The following is a 20,526-nucleotide window of genomic DNA, read 5'->3' as shown; positions in this document are numbered from 1 at the left end:
TGATATGTATTTTCTTTTGATTAAATCCATGGTGCAAATCCTCAAATAAGTATTCACTGGGCTGCTTCTTTTTCTCTCTCCAACAACCTACTACATGCAATGATACCTTCCTGTTTGTACAAATATCTTCAGATATTTCAGGAGCCATCTCTACGTTGATAAGAATCTTTGGGTTTTCTGATAATGCTTTCCAGTCCCTTTCATTCTACATTAAAGAATGGTGTAAAAGAAGCACCAGCAGTCACTCATCTTTGACAAATCTTATATTCCCTAATTATTTACTTTGAATTTGGCTGAACATCTGGTAATGTGTGTGTCTACTCAATGGCCTCATATGCAGATCCATCCCTACTTGCTACTAGAAATGTCACCACCGCTGGCAGCATGAAGCCATCTCCTCATCTTAGTGCAGGTCTAGGGAAGTAAAGCCAACAATAGTGGGTCTCACTCCAATTCTATTCTTTCTTAAATGTCCTTTTCCTTTGCTCTAATGTCTTTTAAAGCTACACAAAGCTCTTTCCTGCTACTTTGTGATTTGTGACCCTTAGTAGTAGTAGCTAGCCTGCTTATGTAACAAAATCAAAACAAAACTTTTGTAATTCATGTTACTCACATTAGTGGTTTCCCTAATCTAAGATCATTGTTTTCTCCTTTTATAAATAACATTATTGTTGCATATTATTTTATGGAAGTAGATATTCTATCTTTGGCCTAGTAGCTCTGAAAAGTCATTGTCAGTCTGGAAGACCACTGAGATCAGCAGGCTGAGACGTGCCATCCATCTGTAGCTACCTGGTCATGGACTTTAAAGCATGACATCAGCACCTAATGTGCTTACTTCTCTTCCTCTGACTAGTTTCCATTTAAAGAAGGCCTTTTCCCCTCTCTTATCTTTTTTAGTGCTCTACAGTCTCACATTATGCACCAACTATTCATTCTTAAATCTCAAACCCACCACCTTTCCTCTCTGTCTCTCACATGCCCTATGAGATCTTCAGGAAAGAGATTTAATTTTGCCCAATCCATCTGCCTTTTCTATACATTTGATTTTGAGAGCAGCTATTTCTACTAGAATTTTTTCAACTTTGTAGAAGTTTTGTCATTATCTATGTTCCCTGGTATTTTTATTTCTCCTCAGAAATCCATGTTTAAGTTGCTTTGTTTACAATTTTCTTCAATTCTCTGAAACAAAAACTTTCTCTTCTTGTACATTTCTCTTGATTAATACATCATTTTTAACATCTCCCATATACCTTTGTCATGCTCACTATAATAAAGTTTTGCAAAGGATTCTATGCAAGAATTCCAGAAATACTGTCAGCCTAGTCATGAGAGGCAGGGGTCTTGTGAAAGTTTCTTGAAGGAAATGATCTGTTTCAAAGAAAATTTGAATTTTGATAAAGAAAGGGCAGAAAGGAATCCCAGGCTCAAGGAAAAGACGTGCAGAGGACAAAAATGTAAAGCAGCAGGGTCTATACATCATATTGAGTCACTTACTATTGACACAGCAAGAATCTGAGGGTCTGGAAGAGATTTGTCAGGAGGCCGGACTGCTGAAATAGACAGTGGCCATATGTAGGATGACTTCAAATGTCTCCTTATGCACACAGCTAACGAGGGTCACTGACAAGCTTTAAGCAAAGGATTGTCATGACTAGGTTTCTATTAGATAAAGCATCCTTCAGACCATCCATAGCAAAGTCAAGGCTTGAGGCAAGAGAGGGTAGATTGAACGTTCTTATAGTGTCTATAAAAGAGATGAAAATGGCTGAGGCTTGGGTTCAGGGACAGGAATACCCTGCATTTTTCTGTTGTACCCTCCCCTTCGAGTAAATGCATAAGTTATCTATCCCATCCTGATCTTTAATTGGCCCCATATGAGACATCATAATATTATGAGCACAGTGTTTCAACTCCTTACACTGAAATTTCTTCTAGCCCTGATTTATGAGAACCTAGGATTTTAAAAAAGTTTGTTTTTGGAGATGAGCTAGAGGAAATTGCAATTTGAAATAAAGGAAGATTTTTGAGGGATGTCTCCAGACATGGAGGAGCAGGAGAAGGGCAGAACAAGCAGAAAATAAGACAGATAAGCTGAAATACCAATCAAGGTTAAGCAGTTAGCAGTCCCAATACGCTTCAGTTTCTCTCAAATCCATTCCATACTTTCTAACTCCTGTCACCCATTATCAGAAACTGTTCTCTTTCCTGAATAATCAATTTCAATTGGTAATGCCATTATTTGCAGATTCTCTGTATACACTGCTATAAGGCTGAGCTTGTCCTTTGCGGGAACATTTTTACACACACATTCTAGATTCTTTAAAAGAGGGCCTGAACACAACTCTTCAACTGTCTTCCCCTAATGCCTATTTTATGTAAACATTGGACAAACTTTCCTGAATGGGGTCACTTTTTTTTCCAAATAAAATATGTTCTTTCTGATGGTACAAGGAAATTTTTCAAAATCTACTTCCTGGTTTTCATACCATCCTATATATAAATTAGATGCTGTTTGTCCCTTTGTTGAATCACTCACCTGCAATTTTTTAAAAAATCTTTTTATAATTCATTTATTTTTATAATTCATTTATAAAAATGAATTATAAAAATTAATTTTATAATTAGTCTCTTGAAGAATTGAAGAAGAAAAAATAAGTCACTTTTTAAAAGCAAGGAGTCTAACCTAGAACCCTCCATAAAGCTAAAATTAGGGTCTTCATATGCTTTATTCATGTTTTCAAAAGATATTTACTAAGCAACAGCTATCACACAAATAGTGTATTAACCACTGGGCTCATCATATAGAATAAATCTAATGTTTCCCTGCCTTCATGGAGGTTTAGAAATTATTGGGTTAACACACCTTGAACAGGTAAGTACAAGTATAATTTATGCCATTAAAGATAAGTCCAGAAAACTAAGAGATCAAAAAATGTGTTTTGTAATCCAATTTGGGTTCACAGATGTGACAGCTATTCAAATCCTTTATATCTATTTTTGCCACTGCTCTAGAGGCAGGGAGTTCTAAAAACATCCTATTCACTTTTTGTTGTAGCTGGGTGACCATAAGAACTGTACTGGCCAACAAGCTCTGAGAAGTTTCAAAGGAAGCCATGATAGGCACTACTCCTTGCTGTGTCTTCTTCTTGCCTTAAACTCAGATGTGATGCTTCTAGCTTGCAGTGTTCATCTTGTGAGCATAAATGTGAAAATGTGAACACAAGGACAACACATTAAGGGTGGTGGAAGAGACAAAAGAAAAGCCTTCTCACTTAATGGATCAGTATGTCAGTGAATAAATGGTAGCAATGTCTGATCTACGAATTTCAAGTTACTGCATCATTGAAGCTACAGTCAGCAGGACTTTCCATTGCACGTAATTATATGCAACCCAAAAGTGTTCAAAGGAAAATTGACAATGTACTAAAGTCCAAGAAGGCTGCCTTGAATGATGAATCTTTTTTGTGCTAAGCCTTAAAAAAAAAATGTGTTATTTTAGCAAAGGAAGTTGGTAGTAGCTGCAAGCAAAGAAAAGCTCTCCAGCCATTCTGATTGAGTTATGATAAGACTTTTGTGTGAGTTGCTCTTCACTGAAGATGGTATAAAAGTGCATGCAATGGTGGTGAATAAAACAAAGGGGACCTTGTCATCCAAAGAGCCCAGTGAGCCAGTCAGAAGCCTTGTAGGGCCTTTGAAGAATTCTGGTCAATAAATTTAATTCAATGCTTTTTAAACACTCAGAGGTGGAAAATAGCATGCTTATACATTTAAAAAAATCAATTGATTCTAGGTTCATCATAGTGACTGACAGAAAGGAAAAGAATAGATATAGAAGGCCATTGTAGAAGTGATTGAAGTTGTCCAAACTAAACAGGAATGACAGAGTAAGGGGCTGTGTCCCTGTTAGAGCATTTCTTATAGTATTTCTATGACCTCATCTCATTTCCCAACCAGATTTACATTTTTACCTTCCCAGAATGCACCACAGATGTGCAGGGGGGCATCCTGACATCCTCTTTGACATGATGTCAGGTAGAAAGAGTTGGAAGCATATGCGTAACCCAATTAAGAGAGGAGAAAAGTAAGATGCACAAAGAAAACTGGCTTGCCAAATATTTCATAATTTTATAAGGTCTTCCAGAATGAACTCTGAGTGCTGTGACTATGTATCATGTCAAGTTAGAAAAAACACTTTGGCATAATTAATGTGTTATAAAATGAACCTTCACTCTAAAGTTCCTCTTATTTTACAAGTCTGTCAGCATTCAGAGGTAGAAATATTTCTTTTTTGCTAATTAATTTCAAAGAATAAAATTACATATATTCATGTAAGTCTAGGGGACATCATACTACCAACAAATGAACTCTTTTTGCTTCAGCTAATTAATTATTGACTACTGATTCCCTAAAATCACCTGCATCAAGTTAATGTCAATACCAATGAAAATGGCGATTAGTGTGACCCCATAATTTCCTCTATCAAAATAGTAATTGAAATATTTTATATACCTTTATTAAAAATTTTCCATTTTAATTCTAATGTACTTAGAAAAGCAACAGATAAACCACCATTATTCCCCTTGTCACTATCACAGTCCTGGCACATAGCAGGAATTAAAACCATACACTAAATTATAACCAATAATTATTGAGCAAATTGGCAAACACTATGCTAGGGACTTTTAGTACAGAATCTCATTTAATTTCCCACTAGTTTTATAGAGAGCATACAATAATTATCTCCATTTGACATAAAGAACATGGAACTTAGAGATGTTAAGTTATTTAATCACAGAATTTAGTGTGTAGCAGCAGTGATTGACCTTCAGTTACATGCTCAGAAGATGGGCACTACAAGTTGAAGGCATCATGTCAGAGATTAAGGTAGGAAGAATTTGGAAAGAGTAGTGCTTGTCATGGCTTCCTTTCAGATCGCCCCTCAGAGCTTGTTGGCCAGTACAGTCCTACGTTCACACAGCTGCAACAAAAAACTGGAAAAGTCAGTTCTTGGATGTCCCTGCCTCTAGAGCATTGGCAAGGAATGAGAGATATTGAGAATATCTACTGAATTCAGCTGTATCAGTGAATTTGCTGGGGTTCAAACTCAGACCACTAATAACTGATACTGCCTCTCCCAACTATATGAATGAGCGAAGAAATGAATGGATTGATTGAACTTCTCAGCAATTCACTGGCCATCATCCAAGATTTGTCCCCAGTCATTACAAACCTTAAACTAATTAAAAGTACAAAAGTTATTTTTTATACATAATTATCGTAGTGTGCCTTTATAGCCGTGGTTCTTAGCCCATGAGACATTTAGCAATTTCTGGAGACATTTTTAGTTCTCACAACTGGAAGAAAGAGGTATGTGTGCTATACTGTCATCTAGTGGATAAGGACCAAGGATGCTACAAAATATCCTAAAACACACGGCAAATCCTTAACACAGAAATGTTTCCTCCAATATGTCAATACTGCTGACTTTGAGGAATCCTATTCTGTATCATATGACTGTTCGTATGAGGAAATCAAATCATACAAAACCTTGCCAAAAAACCCTCACATTTTAATCATGTTCCCAGTGTCAACTATACTTTCTTGTATCTCTTATCTCTTGGTTTTCCTTTTACTGTCACATTTACTATCACAAAATTAATTAATACTAACATAAAATTTCACTACTTTAATAGTAACAGTGAAAACAGAGATGTGGTGGCTACATTCCTTTTCCTTGTATAGCAGCAGTGCCTTGCTGAATGGAGATTTGACAATATGTACACATATGTTCATATGCAGATACCTTGACACAATGAAGAAAGGCAAACCTCATGAACAGCAAGAAGCCATCAACCGTTCTGTTTGATCCAAAAGCTATTATATATTACACAGTCTAAAATAAAGGAGAATGAATGCATTCAAATACATAGATCCCAACATTATTTATCATCTATTTCAAAAGGACTAACAAAGTGCCAAGCTGAAAATCTGTCATATAGCAAAAATGCAGTTATAGAATCTTAACAGTAGGTGGCAGAAGCACATAAATGCTTGAGTTTATCACTAAAAATTTAGTGGTATTTTTAATTCTATTGGAACAAAAGAAATAAACATATTTCCCCTCAACAATTCTCACTAATGCTCTCTGTATTTTACCTGGCTCAAAACTATTAAGCTGTTATTGTTTTAAGATAAATCTACTGTTTACTCTTGAATATTTGTTTCTGTGTGAAAATAACCTGTGTACACATGTGTAAACACAATAATTATGCAGATAAAACTATATGTATATGCATATAAATTGAAGTATTATATATAACTGTATAATTTATCAAATTTAGAATAACTATGTAACACAATACAATAATAATAATATTAGTTACTCCATATTGAACACTTTCTCTCATTCATTGTTTTTAACAACCTTAGGGGTGAGGTATTTGCTTTTTCCCTTTGTAGCTCAATTGCCAATGATCAGAATTGTTGAACAAATTTGTCAGGGTCTCACACTATGATGAAGTATAAAATTGAGATTTATATCATTCATTTCAGAATGTCCTAAGCCTACTAGTTTTTTGATATCAATAATTTTGTCTTACTAGTTTCTATTCTATCTCATCAAACATAGAGAAATTCTTAACATGTCAGATATGGTAGCACATGCTTGTAATACCAGCTACTTTGGAGGCAGATGCAGTAGGATCTTAAGTTCAAGACCAGCCAGGAAATTTAGGGTGAAGTCCAGTTATAGAGCCCAAATGAGTTTAATTCCCAGTACTATCCTCTGCTTCTAAAAAAAAAAAAAATGCTCAACAAATATATTACATCAGTTGAAAACCAAGTGAAGCCTATCTTGAGCTTGTAAGGAAAAATAATTCATCACAAAATTGATTACTGGGATGCATGTTAAAATTGGAATTATCAGGTGTGCTCCATGATAATTTAATCAGACTTTCTTAAAGAAATATTTTCTTAATATTTTCCAGCTGGCTTTAATGTGCAGATGTTGTTTAGAATCCAGAGTAGCAACTGTGAGAATAAGGTTTTGAGTAGTCTCTCTCTGTGTGTGTGTGTGTGTGTGTGTGTGTGTGTGTGTGTGTGTTTTGAGGGGGGATGGGGGGTACTGGAGATTGAACCCAGGGGTGCTCAACCACTGAGCCACATCCCCAGAACTTTTTTTTTTATTTTTATTTTGAGATAAGGTCTTACTGAGTTGCAGAAGCTGGCTTTGAACTTACAATCGTCTTGCCTCAGCATCCCAAACTGCTGGGATTACAGGCATGTCTCATTTTTTGGATAAGTTTTCAAAGATAAAACCTCAAATACCAAACAATTCTGGAGGTTATGAGTGTGATGTTTCATACCAAAGGATGTACAATTTTGCAATTTGTCAAAATTGTCAATGCCTTATCCATTATGTCTGCTCCCTTTGTGATTGATTTTGTGAATTCAATGACAGAAGTAGGAATTGATTTTTGTTTATTTCCATGAATAGCATTGCCACACAAGGCCAACAGTCATAGAAGCTAGTGGTAGATGTAATTAATTTGTCCTCATTACTAATTATTTTTCAGAACCTCAGTAAAATGTGTAAGATATGGCTTGACATGCAATTTATTATTAATACTAATTCTAAATTATTATTGCTAAACACTGTTCCTTCTACATAATGAACAAGTGATAACTTTTTGCTGTATGAATGATAAGTATGTATCCATGAACAAGCAGATGAATACACATAGGGTAATCTGTTAAGCAATGAGATACATGGCTAGTCTGATTGGTTAATTTCAATAACTCATTTCAAGGCAATTTTGATAATTTCTACTATTGGTCCAATCGTTTTAAAATAATAGGGATGAAAACAGCTCAGATGAAGGGTGTTTTTTCACAGTTTTTTTTTTTAACTCAGCTGTTGTAAATGTAGAACTGTTTTCATAAATGAAAGGCAGGCTTTGTTATTATTTTATCAGAATGATGGTATAATTAGAAATATTTTAAGTTATTTGGAGGTGGCTGTCTCAGAAGCAGAATGTATCTTGTGAAATAAATAACCACAAGATGGTGGGCATTGTGTTTTGGTTTGCTTTAGATTTTAACCAAAGCTTTCCGTGGAAAACTAAGTCCTTTGAAGGACTCATCCAGCTGGTCTGCTTTGTATCATTGTGGTCCATTATGTTCAGATTCAATTCCAGATCAGTTTATATAACTCATTCAGTATTATCATGAACATGACTCCTGAATGTACTAACAGATTTTAGAATTTTAATGCCAATTCTCCTCATAAAAGTAGTCAATGGTTTTCAGATATTTCACTTTCATGTAGACTTATCCTGATGAGCTGAACTAGGAAGAATTTCCAACCACTCTTTGGGTGAAGATGGCACATTGCCCAGTACTTTAAATGGCAGAGAATCCAGAGCAAAAAAATGCCAAGTAATGCCAATGTGATAGCAGAAGTAAAGGAGGAGACATACTTAACAAGGAGAACCCACAGAAGCTTAGAATCTATCCAAATTGTCAAAGCACAGATGCAGAGGTGACTGGGGCATTGCTTGATTCCCAAGACACCAGCAAAGTCCTTTACATTGTTCTGCATATATTGTTGTTCTTGAATATTAAGCAGCTGGTGACTCAGTGCCATCTGGCCCTTTCTGATTGAGCATACCTCTGGTACAGTGAAAATGTGTCAGGAATAAGGGAGAGAAGTTTCCAATGGGAGGATGTGTCAGAGTGAACCAGAGAAGGGAGGAAGGAAAGTCAGGAAGGACACATTATTACTTCTCCCAGGCTGAACAGAAAACAAGAAGGTGGCAGGGCACCTATGCTTTGCACAGTTGACTTTCTCTTCTCTACAGACTATAAGAATATGCTTTCTGAGTGCTGTGGGGATTTTATTGTTGTTGTTTTTGCCCTCCTTTTGTTTTTCTTTTCTTTTCCTTCTGTAATGATGTGGGGTATGGACTTTGGAGCACACACAGTGAGTGGCTAGGATGGGAAGGAACTTAGCAAATTTGTGGGTAAGTGCTGAATGAACTCTTTATAGGGATCAGCTGCTGCTTACAGGGTAAGAAATCCCTACAATACTTTTTTGGCTCTTTATGTACAGGTATCTGGGAAACAATTATTTCTATATTCATTTTATTGATAAGAAAACTTAGGTTCTCAAGTCAGTGATTTGCCAGACGACACTGGTTAACGGCCAAGCTGGGTAGGTTGGTGGGTGGTGAGGACTGTCTGAGCCTGAAAGGACATTGACATCATCAGTTCAAAGCTTTCTATTTTGCTGTTGACATCAAAGACCCCTGAAATGATAAGATGTCCCCAAGTCGACTTATTTGTAATGGAGACTAGAATCCCAGACCAGCTGTGTGTTAACTTTGTGGAGCCCTCAAATAGTGCTCCCCAAGTAGCTGGCAATTCAGGATTCATTCTACCTTATTTTTGATTTAAACACCATGTTTCAAAAAAATAACGGGGGTGGGGGGTGAGGACAATAACAATAACAACAATGATGATAATCATTCTTTACTAAGAGGCTACTATGTGCAGTATGGGTTAGGTGACCTCTCCAATTATCAAGACAAATATGTCATAGATGTTATAAATCCCCTTCCAATGAAGGAATTCATTCTCCCAGGAGATGTATAACTTACTCTAAGTGACAAAAACAGTACCAGGGTCCCATCTTATAAAGAATTTTTCCAGCAAAATTTATTCATTAGAAATAAATTAATTCCTAGTTTAATTAATCAATAACATATGTAGGCTATGCAGAAGATCAAATCATTAGTATAAAAAATTATTATATTAATCTGTCCTAAAGTCTGTTTTGGTGAGCCAATTCATCCTTGACATTAATAAATGTATTAGTTCTATTGTGCTTTCTGAGATACTGAATTTAACCTATGAGTATTTCTACAAGCACATGACAAAGGTATATGTTTAACCTGAAGGAATAACTACCTTGTTAGATGACTAGAAAAATAATTCCAGCTGATATTATATTTTTACACTATATTGCTTTGAGTTAAATAATAAACATCAAGATTTGTTACTTACATATCTTTAGCTCAAAGCACAGAGACCAACTATTAAGATTTGCTTTCTATTAGGTTCCCAGTATAAATCTACAAGTTGTTAAAGGGTTACTAATCTGTTCCTACAGAAACAAAGGCACTGTAGCCATGCAGGAGGTAATGAGCACCAAATGTCTCTGAGAGAGAAAAATTACAAAAGAGAAATGATAGATGGTACTTGCTAGAAAATTTAATTAAAACTGTGAATGAAAAATTTTGAATCAGACTGAGTAGCAGCTGCACTCAAACATGACCTGCTGCAGTAGCAGGGGCGGGGACATGTGCCAGGAAATGTTCTGTGAAAGCAGCCATAACATTCTTGAGTTTCATTTAATCCAGCTCTCCATGAGGCCTTGTTCTGAAGGACCTTCTAGGAGACGCCCCCACCTCAGTGAACCACTCAGAACACAAAGCAATCTGCTCTTGGTTGCTTAGTGACACTAGAATGTAGGCCACAGGATGTCTTCAGTTTATGGGAGCTGTCCCTGGTTTGTCAAGAGACAATATACTCTGCCTCTCTGCACTTCTGGTTTTGCTGCAATAATTAAGCAAGACTCCATTTGCAATTCCTCTAAGAACTATGATTAAGAATATGAGTCATCTATGTAAATACCATAACATATGCTCCCTGCCTAAATTGCCTCCTTTACCAGAGAAGCAAGTAGGAGATGCACTGTTTCTCAACCACACCTACGATTATCCCCTCACTGGGCACTGACATGTCTTTGGGACAGGAGGAAGAAATTGGATTAACATAACATGAAAAATGGTTCAGTCTTAACTCCATCACCTATAGGTTGTTTGTCTTTAGTCTGATCTGTTTATCTCTCTGCTTCTCACTTATAAACCTATCTAGTTTTAGGGGGATATAACAAAGTCAAATGTTCTAATTTAGAATGCTTTGAAAATGATGAGGCATTAAATAAATATAAGGTGCTGTGACTATTTCTTATTTCTCAACTATACTTACTCATTTACCACACTGTTTGAAAGTTCAAGACATAGATGAACAGACATAGATTGAATCTAATCTTGAATATAAGAGTATTAAGCAGCTTGCAAGTTAATCCATTTCATCATAAAAACACACCATTCCTTGTTAGAATCATTCTTGACTTGTATGTCTCCTGTACGGATTTCCCCAAACAACAAAACTTAAAAAGCACTTCGCAATATATTGTTTCAACAAGGTCTGGTGGTGCATGTCTATAATCTCAGAGACTCTAGAGGAAAGAAGTGCGATCTCAAGTTTAAGACCAAACTCAGGAACTCAGTGAAGCCTTCAAAAATTTAGCAAGACACTGCCTCCCGAATAAAATAAAAAGGACTGGGGATGTAGCTCAGTAACCAAAAGCCTTGAAATCAATCCCTGGTACATGCACATGCATGTACGTGCACATACACGTGTGCGCACACACAACTATATTGTTTTAATATCAGAAACTTTTGTCCTTTAAATTTATTAATAATTATAGAAATAAAGTCTTAAGTCCAAGGTTCAACTAATGTGTGGTGACCTTCCAGATTGCCATTCAGAATGATCAGGACTTAGCTACCAGTGTCTCGTCTCTTCTTCCAGAGCAGCAGAAATTTTAGTGGGGCACATAGATGCCCAGTATAAAAACTACCTTCTTAGTCTTCCCTGAAGCTAGATGTAGCCACATGCCTAAGTCACAGTTAATAAGATCTATGCAGGGCATACAAGGGACAGCTTCCAGGAACTGTCCTGAAGGAACACATGTGCTTCTCATCCTTCCCTCCATCTTTTCTGCCTGAGACACAGAGCCACCTGGATAAGTTGTGTCTGAGGGCCACTACTAGCGATGGCAGAGGAGCTCAGTCCTCAAGGACTCCAAGAAGCAGAGTTATCAAGGTAGCCCTGGACATTCAGAAGAGAGAACTGTTATCCTCTCTAAGCCACTGCTGCTTCATTTATTTGTATTTCAGCCAAGCCTAACCCTAATTGCTGAAATTACTGTTCTTCATCTTTGTTTTCAGAGTTCCTCAAATTTCAAAAATTCTGCATTATTTCCAATTAATATTCACTTGACAAATACATATGAAGCAACTCAGTGCATGTATCAGGCAATGTAGTGGAAAGTACATTGCACTGGGGAGAGAATAGTGAGCGATTCCTAATATGAGTTGTCTCTTAAACTCATGTTGTCCTATATTATTACAGATGTGGAACATCTATAAAAATCTAAATACTGTACAATATATAATATGATTATATAATAATAAGAAAATGTAGATTATGTGTGCTTAAAATTGGTCCTATTTCTCAATATTTCCAATTATCATAATATAATGATATTAATATTTAAATACTAATACATATGTAAGCTCTAGATTACGATTTCCAACATATTTTAATGCACCTGTGTCAATTTCATTATAAACACAGGATTGAAAACTTGGGACTTATTGAGTTAATGTCCTTAGCAGTGAAGAAAGAAAACGCAACAAAGATAAATGGCAACATGAATGTCTTGAATAAGAAGTGCAGGATGCTTGGGATGAGCATCCCTTAACACACAAATCTAATCAAACAGTGTCCCAACTCAAGGGAGAAGGAAGGTTTATTGGAAGACAGGACATTAGGAGTGACAGGTGTAAAAATTAAAATGAGATGTTAGACACTGGGCCGAGAGGGAAGGCACATTGCAAATAAAGGAGCTCTTTCCACAGGCCCTCCAGCAAGAAAACGCACAATGGGTGGAGAAAAGAGAAGTTCACCATGGCTAGGTCAAGGCGCAGGGACCTCAGACACAGGTGCAGTGGTTAGCACGGTCCCCAGATTCTGATCCATTCTCTACTGTCTCCCAGTCACTTGTCATGCTGGAGGACAAGCACAAAATGAGCCAGAGAAAGGATTCATGGAGAACCAAATTCCATTTTTTCAAAAATTTCTTGTAGGTGAAGAGAAAGAATTTAAACCCACACCCCACAATCAAAGTATTCCCTGATTCTGGTCTTTTTCTTTTTTAATCCAAAAGGGAAAAACTGAAGTGAAAAGAAGATAACACTTAAATGGGATCATTGTTTTGCCCTAGTTTATGTAAGAATGAACAGACCAAACTAAAATATGCAAGTCATTCCTCTCAACAGAACACTTCTTGTTCCCTTCCGTTTCCAAACCCACTCATTTACAGAAATAAATAAATATATTTCTCCTCTTCAACAGAAGCTGCCTCCCCAGTAGTTTTTCTTATTCCCCATGTTAAGGAATTTTCTGAGAATGCATTTCAAAGAACAAACATGCACACACACACACACACACACACACACACACACAGAGCTTAAAATCCTCACTTTTAAGATCCTCCTCTACTGAGCAAACTGAGAAAAGTCTATCAGCAGGATTAAATAAGGAATGCAGGGCACTGGAGTGCAGGTGTCCTTTTAAATCTATATAATTTCTGCCCACAGGACACTGCTCAAATATAATCTACTGCATTTCTCCTCAAATAATCCAAGCTCTGAACTTGACCTTCTTGTCACCTCTAAACTGCTTTTCCTGAACTTCTTAAGACTCACCATTTCTCAGCATTTAAGTTTTCTTTCAAATATCACCTACTTAAAGAGGTCATCCTTTACAGTTTTTTTTTTTTACCTGAAGTTACCTCTCCTGCACCCCATTACTCAAATATTTCCTCTTAACATTTATCAGAACACCACACTACCTTGTATATTTGCTTACTTGGGATGAATCAATTTCTGCTAGAAAGCCTACTTCTTAAAGGCTAGAATCATGTCTTATGACCATCTAGGTCCCAGACGCTACAAAAGAATTTGTGTAATATCTGATGAGTGAATGAATAATCCTTCCTCTAAATATGACTCCTATAGTTCACATTATAGATGAGTCACAGATATTTTAAATAACTTTATCAAGGTTATACCGCAAATTGGCAGCAGAATTACTTGACTTCAGAAACTCATTTTTCTTTCCTTAACTACTTTTCTTTTTTTTTTTTTTTTCCTCCACTAGGGGAGTAGTAATGTCTATTTAGAAATCATAATTTTCAAAATTCTAGTTTCAACTTTGCCTCTTCTATTTTCTTACTATGCAATCAAATCTATCCTCAAAATAGTACAGTGTGTGTATCTCTTCTTTGAAATGCTAGGGATGATAAGTATTTCAGATTTCAGAGTTTTTTGGATTTTGTAATATTTGCAAAGTCTGTACCAATTGAAACTATGTATTTAAAAATTTGAAAATTCAAAAATCTAATGCTCAAAAAGTTTGAATTTCAGAGCATTTCAGATTTGGGACTTTCAGGTTAGGAATGTTCTCATTTTTTATACAATTTTAATTCTCTTTGCTAGCATCTTAATTAGTGATTATATCATATGATCAATTGTAATAGCATCCTAATTGACAGTTTTGTGTTTAGTTTCTTTCCGCACTAACCTATAATTCTATTTACAAACCTTTGCCAGTTTAATTGCCTTAAACTTCAATTTCATTATGCTATTGCTCAGTATCTTCAATTGTTGTCTAAAGTTTAAAATATAAGTTTTTGGCTTTATAATCAAGGCCAATCAAAATTGTCCCCAACTATTTTTCTCCTTGCTATGGTTTGAATATGGTTTGTCTCAAATGAAATTCATAATGGAATTCAGTTCCCATCATAAGATATTATGAGGGTGGAAACTTCATATGACTGTGATGCTCAGAGGGAGAGTTTTGAGGAGGTGATCAATACTATACAAGTCACTAAATTAAACACTGGTGGCTTTATAAGAAAAGAGAGAGACCAGAGGACACACACATGGTTTCCCTGTCTCCATGTGATACTTTGTGTTGCCTTGGAACTTCATTAGCAAGAAAGCCATCACCAGATGTGACCCTCAACTTTGAACCTCCAGAGTCATCAGTGAAAATAAGTCTCTTTTCTTACCCTATCTCTGGTATTGTGTTGTTAGTAATAGAAAACAGCTCATCTTTCATATCATTACTTACAATGAACTTATTTAATAATCTATGTCAGGGATCAACAAACTATGATCCATAAGAAAAATCTGATCCATACCCTGTATTTATAAATAAAGCGTTACTGAAATGCAACCTTGGTAATATATTACTTATTATAGTTGAAACAATACGATTAAGTAGTTATAACGGAAGCCATATTCCCTCAAAGTTTAAAATAATTTTATCTGGACTTTTTTTTTATCTGATGCTTGATCTATGTGTTTATGTCGTCTTCCCACTCCCAGAATATGAAAAGAGACTGTTTTGTTCACAGCTTTATCCATGACACCATAGTTAGGGGCACATAGTAAGTGCTTAATATCTGCTGCTGCTAACTTGCAGACTTAATAGTAGAAGAATACATTGGGTTATCTTGTGCCCAAAGCTCTGAATTCAGACACACATCTGGAATCTCTGCTTTCTGGTTATATATGTAAAGAAATTTGCAAATGGCCAAAGAATACTCTAGGGAGGATTTCTGGACCAAGGATCAGTTTTATTATAAATGCTTTGGTCTTACTGCAAAGCTTACTGGGGGTGGAGTACTCTATTTTTTACAACCCTGCTATGCTAAATGAAACATGTACTAAATCACCAGGCAAACCTGGAAATGAGAATCTGGGCAACATCTGGAGAATGAGAGATTTGGGTAACAAATTTCAAAAAAGTTGTTGATAGGAACAGAGGTTTGTGCCTTTATATTAATTTATTTGACTCTTGTCAATTGATATTACCCAGAGATTTAAAAAACACTAGTTATAAATATAAAAACACTGTTTCCCGTTATTTTCTTTTAGTTTTCTATGAGTAGCCTACACTTTTATTCTATGTAAAATTCTCACCATAGAAACCCCTTATTAACAAGTGGAAATTATGACCTATTGAAACCTAGCCAATTCCTCTGTGCCAGGCATATTGCAGAACAAGCCAAAGTCAACATGTTGCTTTTCAGTTACTGTTTAAGGAACAAAGATGAACTTACTATTTCAATTTTAAATAACTATACATCAACATAGAAAGCCTTACTCAATAGGTCATAATATATATGTCTAGAAATTTATCAAGTAGCCCTCCAGGCTGAGTCCCACATCCAAGTCCAATGTGGTTGGATGGTATTCCTCCAATTTTATACCCTTTTGATTCATTCTCTGCACAAACCAAATGATTGAAAATCACTCAGATTTACTCACATCTTTCCCATTCTAAGAAATTTTTTAGAATCTCTTTTTTTGTCCTCAGAAGAAAGTCCACATTCTCATAACACAGGAAGACCTTCATGAACAGGCTGTGTGGATCTGCCGGGCCTCCCTCTCCCACTTTCCACAGCATCCTCTCATGGCCCAAGCCCCACATGATCCTCTGTGCTAGGCTGTGCTTTGGGCAGTTTTGGAAATGTCTTCTATCTCTGTTACCCCATCACCACTTCACTGATGTTTGTAGGCCTTTGTGGATGCTGGTAACTTTCTGATTCTGATTGGAACACTTCTCTGCTTACTAACGTCTGCTTCTTTGAGTCTCATCTGGTCTTTACTTTTTTCTAATGACTTTCCTTGACACTTAAAGTCCAGATTAATAGAAAAACCTTATAATAGGGAAGCCTCTCCTGGAAATTCCAACCCTAAATACAACCCAAGAAATACATCTCATGAAAGATTAATGAAATATACTTCTGTGGTGGTAACATTAAGTTGATGTCTCCCTCAACAAGACAGTAATTCTTAAAGGCAATATACCAGGTACCATTTTAAGTACTAGTCCAAGCAGTTTAACTTTTAGCTAAATCTTCAAATGCTTTGCAAAAAAAAAAAAAAAAAAAAAAAAAGATATCTAGGAATTGTTCTCTTAAAATTTGGTAAGCCAGGTGTGGTGGTGCATGCCAGTAATTCCAGCAATTCAGGAGGTTGAGGCCAAAGGATTACAAGTTTAAGGCCAGCAATTTAACAAGACTCTGTATCAAAAGTAAGTAACTAAGTAAATAAATAAATTTTAAAAAATGGCTGGGGATGTGTCACAGTGATAGAATATCCCTAAATTTAATCCCTAGTATGCAATAAACAAGCAAATAAATAAAATATGGTAAAAGTGCCCTGTTTAAAATGACACACTAAATATATTTTAATCAAAAGATGTCTTGTTTTGAATTTCCTTAGTTTTTAAAACACCAGAACATGGTTAAAGATAATGTGACTCTAACACATATATTTGAGAAGGTATTGATTTGTTCTGGAGAAATGCCTGTGGCAGAGTACATAGGTTTGGAGGTGACTAAGTGTAAAATCTCACATAAAATGAAAAAGGAATTTTACTGTGTTAAACTGAGAATATCCAAGCAGCACATAATGAGTGAAAGCATTTTTAGTACATGAACACCTCCCTCATTAGCCTCTGGTTATATGGAAACGGCTGGAATCCAAATGGTTAAAATAAATGTTTTCAATAATATGCCATGGGAGCTGGAACAAGAAGTGTCATTTTGAAATGATGGCCAAGTGAAAGGAACTGATCTCAGCGATGCAAACGAAAGCAGGTAGAAAGGTAATCTTGCTTCAGAGAGAATAACATTCTATCACAAACCAGCTCCAAGAGGAGTGGTCAATTTTAGTCCTACACAGATGTGGCCAGGTTGAGTGTGGTCGAAGCAGGAGCGATGAAGGCTGAGGTGTAGCATTAGGCCTGAGAGGCAAAGATGAGGAGAGTGTAAGTGCCCTCCATGGAAAGAGGCTTGAAATGAGGCAGGGAAAACTGAAAACTGGGCACAGATGTGCATTATGAGACTCAGAAATGAAGACTTGGCAAGCATTCCAACAAGAGTTGAAAAAGCCAGAGAGCTGAGCTTCCTCCAGGGAATAATGCAAGAGGATTAGGACTGCAAGCAGCACTCTGCAGCCTCTAGGAGGAGGTTGGCCTGTGTAGCACTGTGGACCTTCAATTATTTCAACCCTCAACTCAAAGGTGTGACGAGGCCTTCAAAACCCTGTTTTACCTCTGTTCCATGGTCTAAGGTGCTCTTAGTATTCTCCCAGAACTTCCTGAGTTCCAGGATAGAAGGAGAGGTGAGCCTGGAAGGACTTGCATCCACTGAAGGCCCTTGTGATTTCTATAGGACAAGAAAAGTGACAACTGACATAGCTCTGAACTCATTTCTTTGGACATTCCAGGGTCTATGAGAAATACAAGAAGCAAGACCTGCTCTTGATTTTAGTGTATTTAACTTCAGTTAAAACAATACCTGTGCTATCACCTTACAACTCTATTTCTACTGAAAGAAATCCAAGTCATCCTGAAGGGAATGCCACCCTCTGACTTGGCCAAACACCCTCTCTTCTTCCTCATCTTCTCTGGGGGGAGAGGGAAGGAAGAGAAAAGCATGGAAGAGAACTCTGTACAGTGTTTAGCCTTCCCACAGGAGGACGTGAACTGCCCCTGAAGAACAAACATGCCAGCTCCCTCGCAGCCTCTCATGTAACATCCATGACTGTGATTTTTAAAGACTCACCCTAAAATTGGAAGAATCATTTCTAGAGTTTTCAGATAACCACTTCTTATCTCTCAATTCAGTAAAAATGCCCCTTTAAAAGACACTTATCAATAAATGTTGGCGAGGATGTGCTGAAAAAGGTACATTCATACATTGCTGGTGGGACTGCAAATTGGTGCAACCACTCCGGAAAGCAGTATAAAGATTCCTCAGAAAACTGAGAATGGAACCACTATTTGACCCAGCTATCCCACTCCTTGGTTTATACCCAAAGGACTTAAAATCAGCATACTATTGCGATGCAGTCACATCAATGTTTATAGTAGCTCAACTCACAATAGCTAGACTATGGAACCAACCTAAGTGTCCCTCAATAGATGAATGGTTAAAGAAAATGTGCTATATATACTCAATGGAATATTACTCAGCTTTAAAGAAGAGTGAAATTATGACACTTTCCAGTAAAGGGTTGGAGTTGGAAAATATCATGCTAAGCAAAATAAGCCAACCCCACAAAACCAAAGGCCAAATGTTTTCTCTGATATGCAGATGGTAATTCTGGATAAGGTGGATGGCACTAGGGAAGAATAGTGTTACCTTAGACTAGGTAAAGGGAAGTAATGGGAGGGTAGGCAAGGGGATATGGAGATAGGAAAGAGAGTAGAATAAAACAGACATTATTACTGTATGTAATATGTGACTACATGACCAATAGGATTCTGCAATAGGTACACTCAGAAAAATGAAATTATATCCCATCTATGCATGATGTATCAAAGTCATAAATTCTACTGTCATGTATAGTTATACTAATTAAAACAAATTAAGAAATCTTTAAAAAGATACTTCTGAATATTAAAAAAAATTTAACTAGTGAAAAGAACACAAATATTAATATTTTTGGAACAAAGAAAGCCTGTTGGGCAGCATCTGCTTTAACAAAGTGATACCTGAGTAGTGAAAAGGGAAAGTTAGCACCAGCCCAAAAAAGTGGTTCAATCAACTGTGGTGATGAATGTTGGTGGAGACAGTCACAAAGTAGCTCCACAGATAGGTTCATTCAATAGCAATTTTCTTCCCAAAATTTAGGGACCATCTTTCTACATGTCCAAGGAAAGTTTTGCCTGGCGTTTCTGCCACCCACCTCCCTCATGCACTCCTAGGATGTATCATGTATGTTCAGATTCACTGAAGAAATTTTCAAAGTGACTTTTCAAACTTGAACCAAATTATGAAATATGATATGTCAAGAGCTTTGTAATGTTTTGAACAACCAATAATAATAAAAAAAAAACAACCTCATCTTGTTCCTCTATTAGCCAACTATTAACTGGGATAACCAATTTAACCATATTGAATTTTCATAATAATTAGTATCTGACCTACAGAGCAACTGCATCCTCAAGATTGCTAATAGCTCTTTCACGTGGCACCCACACATGTAGATAGTGAACGAATAAAGGTACATATGATAGATACACATATGATAGATAAATAATGTGTTTAACTGTACTCTTTCAGAAATCTAAACTAATTGTAATAATAAAATTCCATGATACATTCATCATGTAAGAACAAAATTTACAACTTGGGAGTTTCTCTAAAATTCATCTTATATATGTGATGTCATATACAAGACTTTCTCAAGTAAGTTGTTCTTTCTGGATCATAATTATTAAAACCTAAAAAATGAATCCATCCTCTTATGTGCACTGGTAAACTCATGACCTCAAAATCAAGTCCTATCTAAGTCCTCTTCTCTTTAAGTTTTATCACACTGAAGTAATAAATCACACATGTTAGTTTAAACACCACTAGAGGTTAGGTATGGTGTCAGGAGCAGAAATCTGGCAAGGGTCCATGAGCTTCCATATGTGTTAAACCACAAAGGGCAATCTATGCAGTAGTAGCAGAATGGAAATTCTCTACAATTAAATGGTACTTAATTTTTATTCCATAAATGTATTATTTAAAGTATTTGAAAG

At 36.3% G+C, this 20,526-nt stretch overlaps 1 protein-coding gene across 2 annotated transcripts in view; it reads right to left on the bottom strand.

Moving 5' to 3' along the window:
• Positions 1-20,526, bottom strand: part of Gas2 (growth arrest specific 2) — a 114,151-nt gene that overhangs the window by 16,988 nt on the left and 76,637 nt on the right. The window lies entirely within an intron of this gene.

Source organism: Callospermophilus lateralis, chromosome 2 (genome assembly GCF_048772815.1).
Source record: "Callospermophilus lateralis isolate mCalLat2 chromosome 2, mCalLat2.hap1, whole genome shotgun sequence".
NCBI classification, from domain to species: Eukaryota; Metazoa; Chordata; class Mammalia; order Rodentia; family Sciuridae; genus Callospermophilus; species Callospermophilus lateralis.
The sequence above is the reverse complement of the archived record's forward strand: the minus strand, read 5'-3'. Positions and strand labels throughout refer to the sequence as shown.